At 37.4% G+C, this 13,564-nt stretch overlaps 1 protein-coding gene across 1 annotated transcript in view; it reads left to right on the top strand.

The window, feature by feature from the left end:
• The first annotated feature begins 2,483 nt into the window (after window positions 1-2,483).
• The window catches only part of LOC136856610 (uncharacterized), a 235,119-nt gene continuing 224,038 nt past the window's right edge, over window positions 2,484-13,564 (top strand). The window contains exon 1 of the mRNA XM_067134537.1: window positions 2,484-2,592. The gene's annotated coding sequence lies outside the window, so the exon portion shown is untranslated. The remainder of the gene's footprint in view (window positions 2,593-13,564) is intronic.

The following is a 13,564-nucleotide window of genomic DNA, read 5'->3' as shown; positions in this document are numbered from 1 at the left end:
TAAGTTACATTCATCTCCATAACCAAAATTAAAGGTCAAAAGATTATTTCTCTCATTCACGGCTAGAGGGCTACTTGCTGAGTTAACAGTATTGTAGCGCAAGAGATGGAATCATCCGATAAAAAAAAAAAATTGTAAACAGGCACCTTATGGATAAACGTACTCTACAAAAACTTCATCAGAAGTTTGTCGATGGAATATGGCAACACAAAGTTAATCACTACATAATCGTTTCAAGCTTGTTAAGTAAATGGCGTTTATCTCTCATGAATGATAGCCTAACTAATGCATGTATTATCTGCTTTCAAGTCTGGGTTAAAAAAATTAATTAATTAAAAATAAGAAGAAAAAATAAATCGAAAGGTTTTCATTTATGATCGTATGTCATCACTTACAGCCTATGTTATAATTTCCATCTTTAGCTTGCCGTTATCCAACACGGGGCTATGCATTCTACGTAAAGGAAACCTAAAGATGAGAGTGCATATATATATATATATATATATATATATATATATATATATATATATATATATATATATATATATATATATATATAAGTGTACGTATTTTACTTCAAAATTACGTTTGGTTTCTGAAACCATCTTTTTCGATATGGTCTACGATGGTTATATGCATAGGTATACTACCGATACCTAAATTACAATGATATATATTTAGAATGTATTAAGGGATTAATAATCTGCGCCATAGGATTTACCCCTAAACAACAAAGCAGATTACAGTACTCTGGCAATACTTCTCACCAACCTAGGTACAATAGTACTATTTTTTTATAGACAGTATCAGCTGGGCGCCTGAGGGCACCAGATGAGCTGGAGGACTTAGGCCTACGTGGATGAGAGCTCTGAAATGGGAGGCTGGAGACATGCGTAGGTTTGTGGAAATGCAAATACTGTACGACGAAGAAGAGTGAAAAAATTTCAAAGAGGCAAAGAATGCAATTACAGCAAAGAGAAGAATGAAAGAACTTCAAAGAGGCCCATTAAGATGATGGCAAGTGTCAGAAAAATGGTGTTGCACGCTGAGCTTGACACAGACCAGGACAGACCCGTGCTGTTATACTGGCGATTTAATCTAAAACGTGATAATTCTGTAGTTTTTTCATTGTACGTCAGGCTAACGCTGTGGTTTTGACACTGTAATGTTATCAGGAACGAAATTCAGACAGTTTGAAGGCTTATGAATCACAGTAGAATGATAATTTTATTTTCCTGAAGGAAAAAAATAATTCATTCATTTGACGTCTTGAATCGTAGCATAATTTTTAGCTTTATAATTACCGAAAGATAACAAAAGATAGGTTTATTATGGCAACACTAAAACACTTTATTTACCTTCGTGTTCAATGCACGTTTGATTAAAGTTCTCAGGGTTAATGAAATATACGATGGTTTCATTTTAAAAATCATTGCCGTAATAAATGTGACAATCATATAACCAATCATTACACTGAACGTTAATATATCTAGACCTACGATCACAGCATTGAATAAAAAAACAATTTTGATCGCTAGACCCAATAACATTCCTCGCCGAATGTCGATACGCATCATGACAAAATAATTTCTGTGGAACGAGTGACTTCTTAAAATTGCCTCGATCATGAAAGTTGGTAAACATAATTTTAAGAAGTCGCTGGAACTCGGAGAGTTTCCGACTAGTTATGACAACTGCGTCGTGAAAGCGAAGTTTTTTTTTTTCTTTATAAGAAGAAACGAAACGTTACGAAAAAATAAATGAAAGTTGATGCCCTCAGGTGTGCGAGAGTTCTTTTGTTTTTCTTTTTAATGAATGGCAATTTCCAACTGGTCAAGTATTTATTTACTGATTACTAACTGTTTATTTACTATTATACTATCTACTATTTTGTACATTATCCCCTAATATTTGAAAATAATTTAAATGCATCTTTGCATAGGTTTATTGCGCGAGCTGGGGAAACGCATACATGGAAAGCGTGCATAAGCGTGTTCTAGATTTCCCTTCTCCCTTTCAGCTCTTTTCATCGGTATAAATAACCCCCTGCTGTAAAAACTGGCTGAACGTTATTGGAAAGGATTACAAAAGAAAGCTATGGGAGAAAGGGAAAGTTTGGGGGGGAGAGAGGGGGGAAAAAAAGTTGGGGTTTGGATGCATCGGAGTTAAAGCCGCCGAGAATCGACAACAATATCTCAGCGAGATTAAACATTTATTGATTTTCCCCGTATTTCATGGCTCTTTCGTCGTTTACTCGGCGGAAAAACTCAGCGAGGGTCATGGTTCCTCGTTTCTCTCAATTGTCGCCGGTGGCAAACGTCGCTTTGCGTGTTAATCCCTCCTAAGAAAGGGTTTAAATTCGGCTAATCTACAGGGCTACTACGGCGTACATTTTATACTCAGCCGTAGAGAGAGAGAGAGGGAGAGAGAGAGAGAGAGAGAGAGAGAGAGAAGCTGTCTCCGAGATCTGCCATCTAGCGAGGAACCAGTGTACCATAAGCAGTGACGGAGTGAAGGTGTGCTGGTCGGCCGTCTGGGAAAATGTATTGAACCCGACTTATTTGGAAAGGAGGTCCCACATGCACAGCTATGGTGAGTATACACGACAGGATAGGACACGAGGAGTCTGTGGACAGGCGAGTCGAGTCGAATTACTCGACGGCCGCCTGATAAACGAAGGAGAAAGTCTCGTCGTCTGCTTCTTCGACAGCGAGAGACGACTTCAGCTGGTTTCGGATGCTGGTCAAGCTGAGATGACATTTCTGAAAGAGTGGTGATTCTCTCTCTGTTCGACGTCTCTCTCTCTCTCTCTCTGTGTGTCTCTCTTCGACGTCTCTCTGTCTGTCTCTTTCTCTCTTCGACGTCTCTCTGTCCCTCTCCTCTCTCTCTTCTCTCTGCCTCTCTTCGACGTCTCTCTGTCTCTCTGCTCTGATTAAAAAGCAGCATCGTTCCAAAGGCAGCTAGTTATAACCAGACGGGCAAGACCCAGGCCTGTTCGTAGTACAACTGAGGTGTAACGAAACGCTGTCAGATCTGTATTTCCTCATTCATAAAAAAAAAAAAAGAAAATCCCTCCCCCTTTTACGAAAGCCCGTCTCTTGGCGCGCTGCTGGATCCCCACACGAAAACGAATCGCACAATTTAAAAGCTAAACGCTGCGAGTGACGTCGTCGTATCCCGTCTGTCCGTCCGTCGTGTCCGCAGATGAAGTGTGTGATGTCTGATCGATGTCGTGTCTCCTAAGTGAATAATGAATGCGTGAGACATGCTGCAAATACCGAATGTTATGTTGAAGGTTGACTTCCGAGCGTTCGGGAAGACGGGAGGCGTCTTATATATATATATAAATCGCTGTAACCGTTACGTAACCTCTTGTATTTGGACTTTATGAATGGGTACGAGCGACTGGAGTGGGATTATGAATGGGATAAGAGGATAGATCTTCAATGGTGTCCATTGCATTAACGAACGCATTGGCTGAATTGTGTATACAAATTGATCGTAAATTACATGGCGTGGCAATTACAAGGGTCACCAACGCAGATGAAGGATACAAAGTACTGAGTCATTGTTTGTTTGTTAACATGTTAGGAATCATTGTAATATGCTTAGTATGTGGTGAATTATCTTCATGTTTTTGTCACGTGGTTTATTAGATGACATAGGCCTATATAGGTGGTATGATGTTATATAGAAGTAAGCAAAGATGATGATAACTGTTAAGTTACTGCAGGTACGTTAGCAGTAGTACTACTATTAGCAGTCGTAGTAATTGACAGACTTTCGATTGTATTCTGTGGAAGATAAACAGTTTTCTAGCAAAGACTGCCTTGTAGAATTTATTGTAGGCCTATTCATGCAGTAATTGGCAATATATTCATGAGGTACTACATGGTCAGATGTCTAAGTGATATTCATGTCAATTTCTTTGCGCCGAGATTCTTGACGTATATGATTATTTAGTAACTCCTCTCTCTCTCTCTCTCTCTCTCTCTCTCTCTCTCTCTCTCTCTCTCTCTCTCTCTCTCTCTCTCAATAAGGTCACTCCTTGTGTCTCATTTCGAAGTCAGGACTAACATCATTATGAGGTTTCAATAACCAATACAAATGATGTCCGCATCCCACACTGGGTATGGGACTATTCCTCTCTCTCTCTCTCTCTCTCTCTCTCTCTCTCTCTCTCTCTCTCTCTCTCTCTCTCTCTCTCTCTCCCTAATATCGCTTACATCTCAAGTGTCTGAAATAAACAGAATGCAAAGGCGTCCCAAGGTTGAATTTCCTGTCCCCATTTGTAGCGAGGAGGATGCGAGACTTTAAAAAAAAAGATAAAAACATCAATAGGCCTATTCAGAAGAAAGATACTTTCCCGTCGCCTTCTCTTCGTGAGGGCTCGAGGGGAAAGTCATCAAGGGCCGTGCATCCGCTGCGGTGAAAGTCAAACTTTCCACAGCAATAGCTGTGGGAAAGTTTTTATTTTTTTCCGGTCGTCAAAATCTAGACTAACCTGACGAGAGTGTGGCGACAAGGCGGTAGACGAATTAGACGGATCGCTGCTAGTAGTAGTAGCTCTCTCTCTCTCTCTCTCTCTCTCTCTCTCTCTCTCTCTCTCTCTCTCTCTCTCTCTCTCTCTCGTCTTGGGAGTTTGCGAAATTCAGATGAACTCGAAGAGAAATGAATGACTGTTCTGGTTAACGATTTTGTTTACAGCAATAAAATGAACTCACTATTTTTTGTCCAGTTGAATGCTCTCTCTCTCTCTCTCTCTCTCTCTCTCTCTCTCTCTCTCTCTCTCTCTCTCTCTCTCTCTCTCGTCTTTGTAGTTTGCAAGCAAAAAGTCAAATTACCTCGAAGAGAATTAAAATGAACTTACTATTTTTGTCTAGATGAAGGCTCTCTCTCTCTCTCTCTCTCTCTCTCTCTCTCTCTCTCTCTCTCTCTCTCTCTCTCTCTCTCTCTCATCTTAGAAGGATCGCAGTCCAGTAGCGTGCTTTGGTCACACTGAATTTATGGTCAAAGGATACACACTGAATTTTCTCGATAACGATTTGGTTTACAGACTTAAAATGAACTTACTATTTTTGTCTTGAGTCGAATTCATTCCCAGAGAGAGAGAGAGAGAGAGAGAGAGAGAGAGAGAGAGAGAGAGAGAGAGAGTCTCTCTCTCTCTCTCTCTCTCAGGACTTTCTCTCTCTCATCTTAGAGAGAGGAGAGAGAGTCCAGAGAGAGAGAGGGGTCTATCCTAATATCTTTCTCTTTCCCAGGATTTTATGAGAGAGAGAGAGACAGAGAGAGCGACTTTCCTAATATCTTTGTCTTTCCCAGGGCTTAAAAGAGAAGAGAGAGAGATTTTGAGAGAGAGAGAGAGAGGGAGAGAGAGCCTATCCTAAGAGAGAGAGAGAGAGAGAGAGAGAGAGAGAGAGAGAGAGAGAGAGAGAGAGAGAGAGAGAGAGAGTTATTTGTAAGTTACATTGTGATAAGAAAGAAAACAAATTCATTAATGTACCTAGTGAGAGAGAGAGAGAGAGAGAGAGAGAGAGAGAGAGAGAGAGAGAGAGAGAGAGAGAGAGAGCGGAGGATGGGACGTCCAGATACCTGCAGCGATTAAAAATTCATGGCAGCCAAGATAACTTGGTATTCCCAGCTTTATTGCCTTCCAGGTTATTGGTTTGTTTCCTCGTCATACGGACCAAGGAAGGATGATTCGCACGATGCATTATTAACGGCGACTATTGTTCATACTCCGCTTTTTATTCATCACATGCTACCTTTTTCCTGTTTATCCATAGCTGCTGCGTTTCGTGTGTGGTATCCTGAGTAATTTTTTTTTTTTTTTATGGACAATCAACTTTTTTGACTCTTGGTCCTTTTGGGAGTGGGGAGTTCATTCTGCATTTTTATTTCTCTCGTCACGTATCTCTTATTTTTTTTTTTTATATATACTCTTGCTTTCTAGCACAAGGCGTTTTACAAAGATTCTGCCTCTTTTTTTTTTTGTTATTTCTTAAAAGCTTTTCGTACGTAACTTTCGGGAATGAGTTCTTTGCCACGGTGGTTTTCAAGTTAAAGATATTTTCTTTTCATCACGCGTGAAATCTGAGAGAATGTATATTTTAAAATCAGGGATTTTTTGGACCTGAAATTTTTGGAGAAATATTTGTAATCAGGATTTTTTTTTTACCTAAAATTCTCTCAAAGACTATTAGGCTTTCCACTTCGGTATCACGGTGGCGGATTTTTTGGGGAGTGACTTCTTAACTTATTGGTAATTTCGCTCCGTGACCTCATAAAAATATCGAGACCTTGGTATGCTAATTCTTGGGTGACCTCGAAGAAGTCGAGAAATTAATTCCGGGGTATTTTATACTCCGCAGAAAGAATTTTCCCCGCAAGCGATGGGAATTAGCTTGAGCATACAGGTACAATCCGCAGTCGGGTGGTTGAATATAGAATTGAGTATAGAATTTAGGCCAAAGGCCAAGCACTGGGACCTATGAGGTCATTCAGCGCTGAAACGGAAATTGACAGTAAAAGTTTGGAAGGTGTAACAGGAGGAAAACCTCAAAGCAGTTGCACTATGAATCAGTTGTTAGGAGAAGGTGAAGGAAAGTAAGATGGAAGAAAGAGAATATGAAAGGAGGTACAGTAAAAGGGACGAAAGGGGTTGCGGCTAGGGGCCGAAGGCATGCTGCAAAGAACCTTGAGTAATGCCTACAGTGCACTGCATGAGGTGTACTGACGGCACTGCCCCCTACTGGGCGTAGTGGGCCAGTGCTGTCGTTGCACCTCACGCGGTTCACAGTAGACATTACTTAAGGTTCTTTGCAGCGTCCCTTCGGCCCCTAGCTGCAAGCCCCTTTCATTCTTTTTACTGTAACTCCGTTCATATTCTCCTTCTTTCGTCTTTCTTTCCATCCACTGCTAACTATTGCTTCATAGTACAACTGAGAGGTTTTCCTCCTGATATCTCTTGAAGACCTTTTTACTCTTAACTTCTCTTCCAGCGCTGAATGACCTCATAGGTCCCAGCGCTTGGCCTTTGGCCTAAATTTGATAATATTCCAATTACAATTCCATACTTATGCATTTCATGTTTTTTTTTTCGTTATAGGGTGACTTTTAGTTTTATGAAGAGTGAACTGACTCTAAAGTTTGTGATCTGCCAGTTCTTAGCTATATTTCGAAGCACCTCCTACCGAGTTAATCACGTAACCCTGATATTATATAGGTTGTCAGGGGACCGGATACTTCCGGCTGTTCCCTGTTTGAAACAATACGCTGCTCAGTCCCACCCCACTTTAAACATACTGTTCCGATCGTTCTTGATATTTTGTTTGTTCACTCTCTCTCTCTCTCTCTCTCTCTCTCTCTCTCTCTCTCTCTCTCTCTCTCTCTCTAACAGGAAGGAATCGGTACAAGTCTCGCAAGTTTATTTTGTTGTATGAAATTAAATAATATTTTGTTTGTTCACCTCTCTCTCTCTCTCTCTCTCTCTCTCTCTCTCTCTCTCTCTCTCTCTCTCTCTAACAGGAAGCAATCGGTACAAGTCTCGCAAGTTTATTTTTGTTGTATGAAATTAAATAATGAAATTAAAGCAATACAACAAGTTTATTTTTGTGGTATGAAATAATTACATGTGAATTTCATCTTCTAACTAAAAAATCTAAGAAACTTAGGCCCGCATTTTTCTATTTCCCAAGGAACATACCACTAGCAGTTTATTGCTCATTAGCTCATTAATACACGGGATTGGATTCCTCTCGAATAATCCCACGTTAAATGCCATCATGCGCTTGGATTTCCCCCGGTGATAATACCCAGGTGTTGCTTGTAATGCTTGTTGTTGCCATTACGTCACAGATCTTCTCGGCTGTTACGTTATTGGGAATGCATTGCTTGTAGTCTGCTTGTGTGAATGTCGAAACGTCTTTTGTTCGGTATGTTCCTTTTATTATTATTATTATTATTATTATTATTATTATTATTATTATTATTATTATTATTCAGAAGATGAACCCTATTCGTATGGAACAAGCCCACCACAGGGGCCACTGACTTGAAATTCAAGCTTCCAAAGAATATGGTGCTTATTAGGAAGTAAGAGAAGTTTCAATTACACGACGTCCTCGGGGAAATTGTTCCTTTCGGGCTACGGAATCTATAGTCAGCTGTTTGACGTCACTGAACATTTAACCGCATCAGGACAAGTGCTCATGTACCTTTGTACTTACAAGACCGGAGCATTCCTGCATGTGTGTGTGTGTGTGTATGTGTGTACGGCTAACTGTCGTTGGTCTTTTGGTCATGTTCGTTAGTTATAAATATATTATATTATATTATATTATATTATATATTATATATATATTTATATGTTATATCTATTATTATATATATATATATATATATATATATATATATATATATATATGTATATATATATATATATATATATATATATATATATATATATATATATATATATATATATATATATATATATATATATATATATATATGTGTGTGTCTGAGAACACTTGATATATATGTGTATATATATATATATTGTGTTCGTGTGATGTATATATTTATATATATTATAATATAATATATATATGTGTGTGTTTGTGTGTATGTATGTAGCCTATGTGTGTATGTGTGTGTATGTATGTGTGTGTGAGTAAGTGCATCTGTCTTGTCTCTATGTATCTATCTATAGGCTATATAAACATGTATAGATTTGTTATTTATACACTCGGGTTTTTTTTTTTTTTACAATAATAAATATCAAGCCACAAATACCGTACCCCTTACTATCGGATGCACCTTATTTTAGGAACAACTTATACCCAAAGGGAATTATAATTGATTGGTGGACCTGCTCCAGCCAGGATTCGAACCTGCGCTGTTTGGATGAGGTCAGAGATAGACAGTCAGCTTATCCATTCGGCAATCGAGAATATGAGGTATTTGTGGTTAGTGTATACATAGTAATATATATATATATATATATATATATATATATATATATATATATATATATATATATATATATATATATATATATATTATATATATGTGTGTACACATATTTATATATGTATGTATGTACGTTCGTAATACGCTGAGCTACAAATACCCCTTAAAATCGATTGCCGAGTGGATAAGTCAATTAGCTACCTCTGTATCTGATATATATATATATATATATATATATATATATATATATATATATATATATATATATATATATTTACATGTGAGTATTTATGGCATTCTCAGAGGATGCCCGTTTTATCGATGAAATGTAAAATCTAAATTCATAAGAAATTTTTTTATGCTCGTTCTGTTTGGATCTAAATTAACTTAAGATAATTTATAGGCACACGAAGTGATAAAAAAGAAATGTCAGTGTTATAAGAAAAATATCGGTCTATAATCGCCGCTTATAATTAGGCGAAGAATCACTTTAACTTATATAATATAAAAGATATGCTGCAACCCTTTTCTTCCTTTTACTGTGCCTCCTTTCATATTCATTTCCTTCCATCTTGCTTTCCTCAACCCTTTCCTAACAATTGATTCATAGTGCAACTGCTTTGAGGTTTTCCTCCTGTTACACCTTTCACACCTTTTACGGTCAATATCCTACTCAGAGCTGAGTGACCTCATTGGTCCCAGTGCTTGGCCTTTGGCCTAAATTCTGTATTCAGTTCACTGGTATATCCCACTGCTTAGATGTTGACGCCTATGCCGTAAATCTCTATAGTATGATTGATGAGATGTATAGATATCTGAGGGGGAAAATAAATAAGATATAAAATTGTCTATATATATATATATATATATATATATATATATATATATATATATATATATATATATATATATATATATATATCTTTCCTGTTAAACTTTAGACATGGCGTCACATTATATGCTCGGGTATGAAGCCTCACGTCCCCTTTTTTGTGATCTCTTTAAAAGATTCTGCACCAGTAACATATTAAGCTAAGCCAGCTCTCTCTCTCTCTCTCTCTCTCTCTCTCTCTCTCTCTCTCTCTCTCTCTCTCTCTCTCTCTCTGTTGCAGGTACAAAGTTACATGGCTGACAGGTGTTTTATGTGACCGAAAAATTTTTTTCTTTGTTATATATCAGTATCACTTAGTTTACTGTTTGCATATGGTTGCACATGTTTCCTAATATTTTTCTGATTGCCTTATTTAGTTCAAACTGCTCTGCCCGTTTTAGTCTCTCGTGGAGTTTCGCTTAATCTCCATTAACTGATCACATAAATTTCTGGTTTGACTCAAGTTTTATGGCATTTTTATTTTTGGTAACCAACGTGAAATTGAGTGAAATTTTACTTAGAATCAAAACTACTTTGAATTTTTACTGTACCTAACGAGAAATTTAGTAGAACTGTATTTGAAATCAATAATTCTTTTACCCGAAGGTTCTCAAAGGGCTTTTGCGTCCTTGGAGATACATTTTTCACTGACGCAACATTGAAATCTTTGTACTGATTCGTTAAAATTCAAATGTATAAATAAAACTTCTTGCTATAAGCATAAGAAGGCAACTAATATTTCCTCGTTCATTCTGACAGTAAAAGTCCTATCTTTCTATCGTTCAGTCAGTCACTCATTTAGAGCATTTTCTCCCTGGCGTCGGAAGTGTGGCATCTTGGAGTCTTAACAAAATAATGTGGATAGGGTGACGGCCCAAATCATCATTGCCGCTGATGATAATACGAAAGCTTCTACTTCAGCAATCTTTCTGAAAAAGGAGGCACCGAGGCCATCTGTCGGCAGCTGGGAGAAACACTGATGTAATAAGGTGTTCTGCTAACGTCTGGAAAGAACAGTATTCCTATAATGGAAAAGCATAAGATCGGAATCATGTTGCATTGATACCAAGAGACTCCCTAGGTATTATAGTAAGCCGTGTGAACAGTTCTTAGTCTTAAAGCAGTATTAGATGATATATATATACATATACATATACATATACATATACATATATATATATATATATATATATATATATATACATACATATATATACATACACACACACACTATATACACATACATATACACAAACGTTTTCAAATGCTGTGATACAGAAATCTTGATGTATAAACCAATAAGAAGTATTATCGAATATCCAGAATCATTAGGTATTAATCGAACGTTCAGAATCACTGGGTCCTGTGTTAACGCCTCTGCAAAGTGAATCGTGGGGTGGGAACACGGCGAGTGAGTGGCCGAAATCAGTGAAGTCTCGGTTCTATTGGAACACCGCCTCCTTGTTTCACGTTGACCACACCGCTTAATTCAAATGGCTCCTCTGTTGAGGCCCCGCAGCAGCAGAGGCAGGCAATCGTCATTTTGCATAAGTGGGGAGCTGATAATTGCAACAAGATTAGCGTCCTCTCCATTCTGTGCCTTCTTCGTTATTTTTGTTCACAGACCGTGAAAGTTATTATTAAAAAAATGAGTCCCAAAGTATGACCATGAGGAACACCGAACAAGATAATTTTACGCACTGTACTGTATTTGCCTTGTATGCCTGTATACGGCCTTGAGTTTAAATAAAGGATGTTATTATTATTATTATTATTATTATTATTATTATTATTATTATTATTATTATTATTATTATTATTCAGAAGATGAACCCTATTCATACGGAACAAGTCCACAAAAGGGGTCATTGACTTGAAATTCAAGCTTCCAAAAATATTAAGGAGTTCATTCGAAAGGAGTAACAGAAGATAATGGGAAATACAGAAAGAGGCGATCAGTTATTAGAAAAACAGATAAATTAACAAGTAAATAATAGATAAAAATGTAAGAAAAATGTTAAAATACAACCTGAATTGTATTATGGCAGTAATGCTTTGCATCTTCGCTTGAACTTCTGAAGTTCCAATTGCAAGACGTATTATTATTATTATTATTATTATTATTATTATTATTATTATTATTATTATTATTATTATTATTATTATTATATCTAGGTTCACTAAATCAACGCCATCTACAACAAAGAGATGGACCTTTACTGTCATACTTCATTTATGGGAACCTTGAGCGTTGTCTGTGCCCTTGTGAGAACGTATCATAATGTTCTGTAAAGAAAATTCTGTCAATTCATAGTTGCGGATTGTGACAAAAATCTAAACATCCTCTTAGTATAAAATCAACTTTCTACTTTTAATATATATATATATATATATATATATATATATATATATATATATATATATATATATATATATACATACATACATATACATATATATGAATAAATTTTATTACATCACCAAGATCCATATACAAGCATTAAGCTACAAAATGTTCTTTAACATCTAATTCGCTCTACCTCGGAAAAAATATATTTTCATATATGTTACGTCAAAGGGGAATTTTTTAGTTGATAATAAGTTCGTCGTCTCGTGGGGTCGAACCATGGAAGACAAGAACTCAGGACCACAGTGACGCGCATTAAACCACACGGCCATCAATTGTTACTCTTCACCGGACGCGTATGTAATTGTACAAGCCACCATGCCCTCGTAACTCCTCGAATTCTCCACACTTTTTTGACACACTTGTCACTACAAAGCCTCAGCTCCAAATGCAAGAAATCTGTAGTAATTTTGATGTTCCGTAGCAGGATTCGAACCCGCATCCCGACCTCTTACATTTGGATCTAAGGCTTTGTAATGACAAGCGTGTCCAAAAAGTGTGGAGAATTCGAGAAGTTAAGAGGGCGTGGTGGCTGTTACAATTACACACACACACACACACATATATATATATACAATATATATATATATATATATATATATATATATATATATATATATATATATATATATATATGTATATATGTATTTATATATATTATATGTATAAGTATAAGTAATAGTCACGATGACCTCGTAACTAACCCCTCAAGAATTCAAGAGGTCATTGGGGCTATTACGAGTAGTACTATCTTTCAGTGTGAATCAGATACTGCGATGGAATTCGATTCAGCCTTTTCACCTCGATCGGATTTCCACATCCCCAAATCGATAACGTAGACGAGGATGAAACCGTATTATATCAAAGTATAAAACGTGAGGATCATTTAGAAAAATAAAGAGAAAAAAAAACAATCCGCTTGTAGCTATAGTGTTCCTTTCTCTCTCTCTCTCTCTCTCTCTCTCTCTCTCTCTCTCTCTCTCTCTCTCTCTCTCTCGTAGCCTAACAGGTACATATACCAGACTTGACATTTTCCAGTTCCTCTATTCTCTGCCATTTTGTTTCCCCGTTTCTTTATAGACGACCGAAGAGATCCAGGGGGGAGGGTAAGTAGGGATTGTGCCCAGGGAGTACTACTGCCAAGCCAAGACTCCCTTCCCCCCTCCTCCCTTGAAACCACCCACAAGCCCCCTGGTAGGGGTTTTAGTGGTCTGGGGAAGCCACTGGACTGGGGGTCCAGGGCCCGGGGTCCTGTGAAGAAAATCCTGGATGGTTGGATGGAGAAGGTCAGTATTTTCCACTTCATTCCAGGG

The sequence above is a fragment of the Macrobrachium rosenbergii genome, chromosome 36, assembly GCF_040412425.1.
Source record: "Macrobrachium rosenbergii isolate ZJJX-2024 chromosome 36, ASM4041242v1, whole genome shotgun sequence".
NCBI lineage: Eukaryota > Metazoa > Arthropoda > Malacostraca > Decapoda > Palaemonidae > Macrobrachium > Macrobrachium rosenbergii.
Note: the sequence above shows the minus strand (reverse complement) of the source record. Positions and strands in the feature narration are given on the sequence as shown.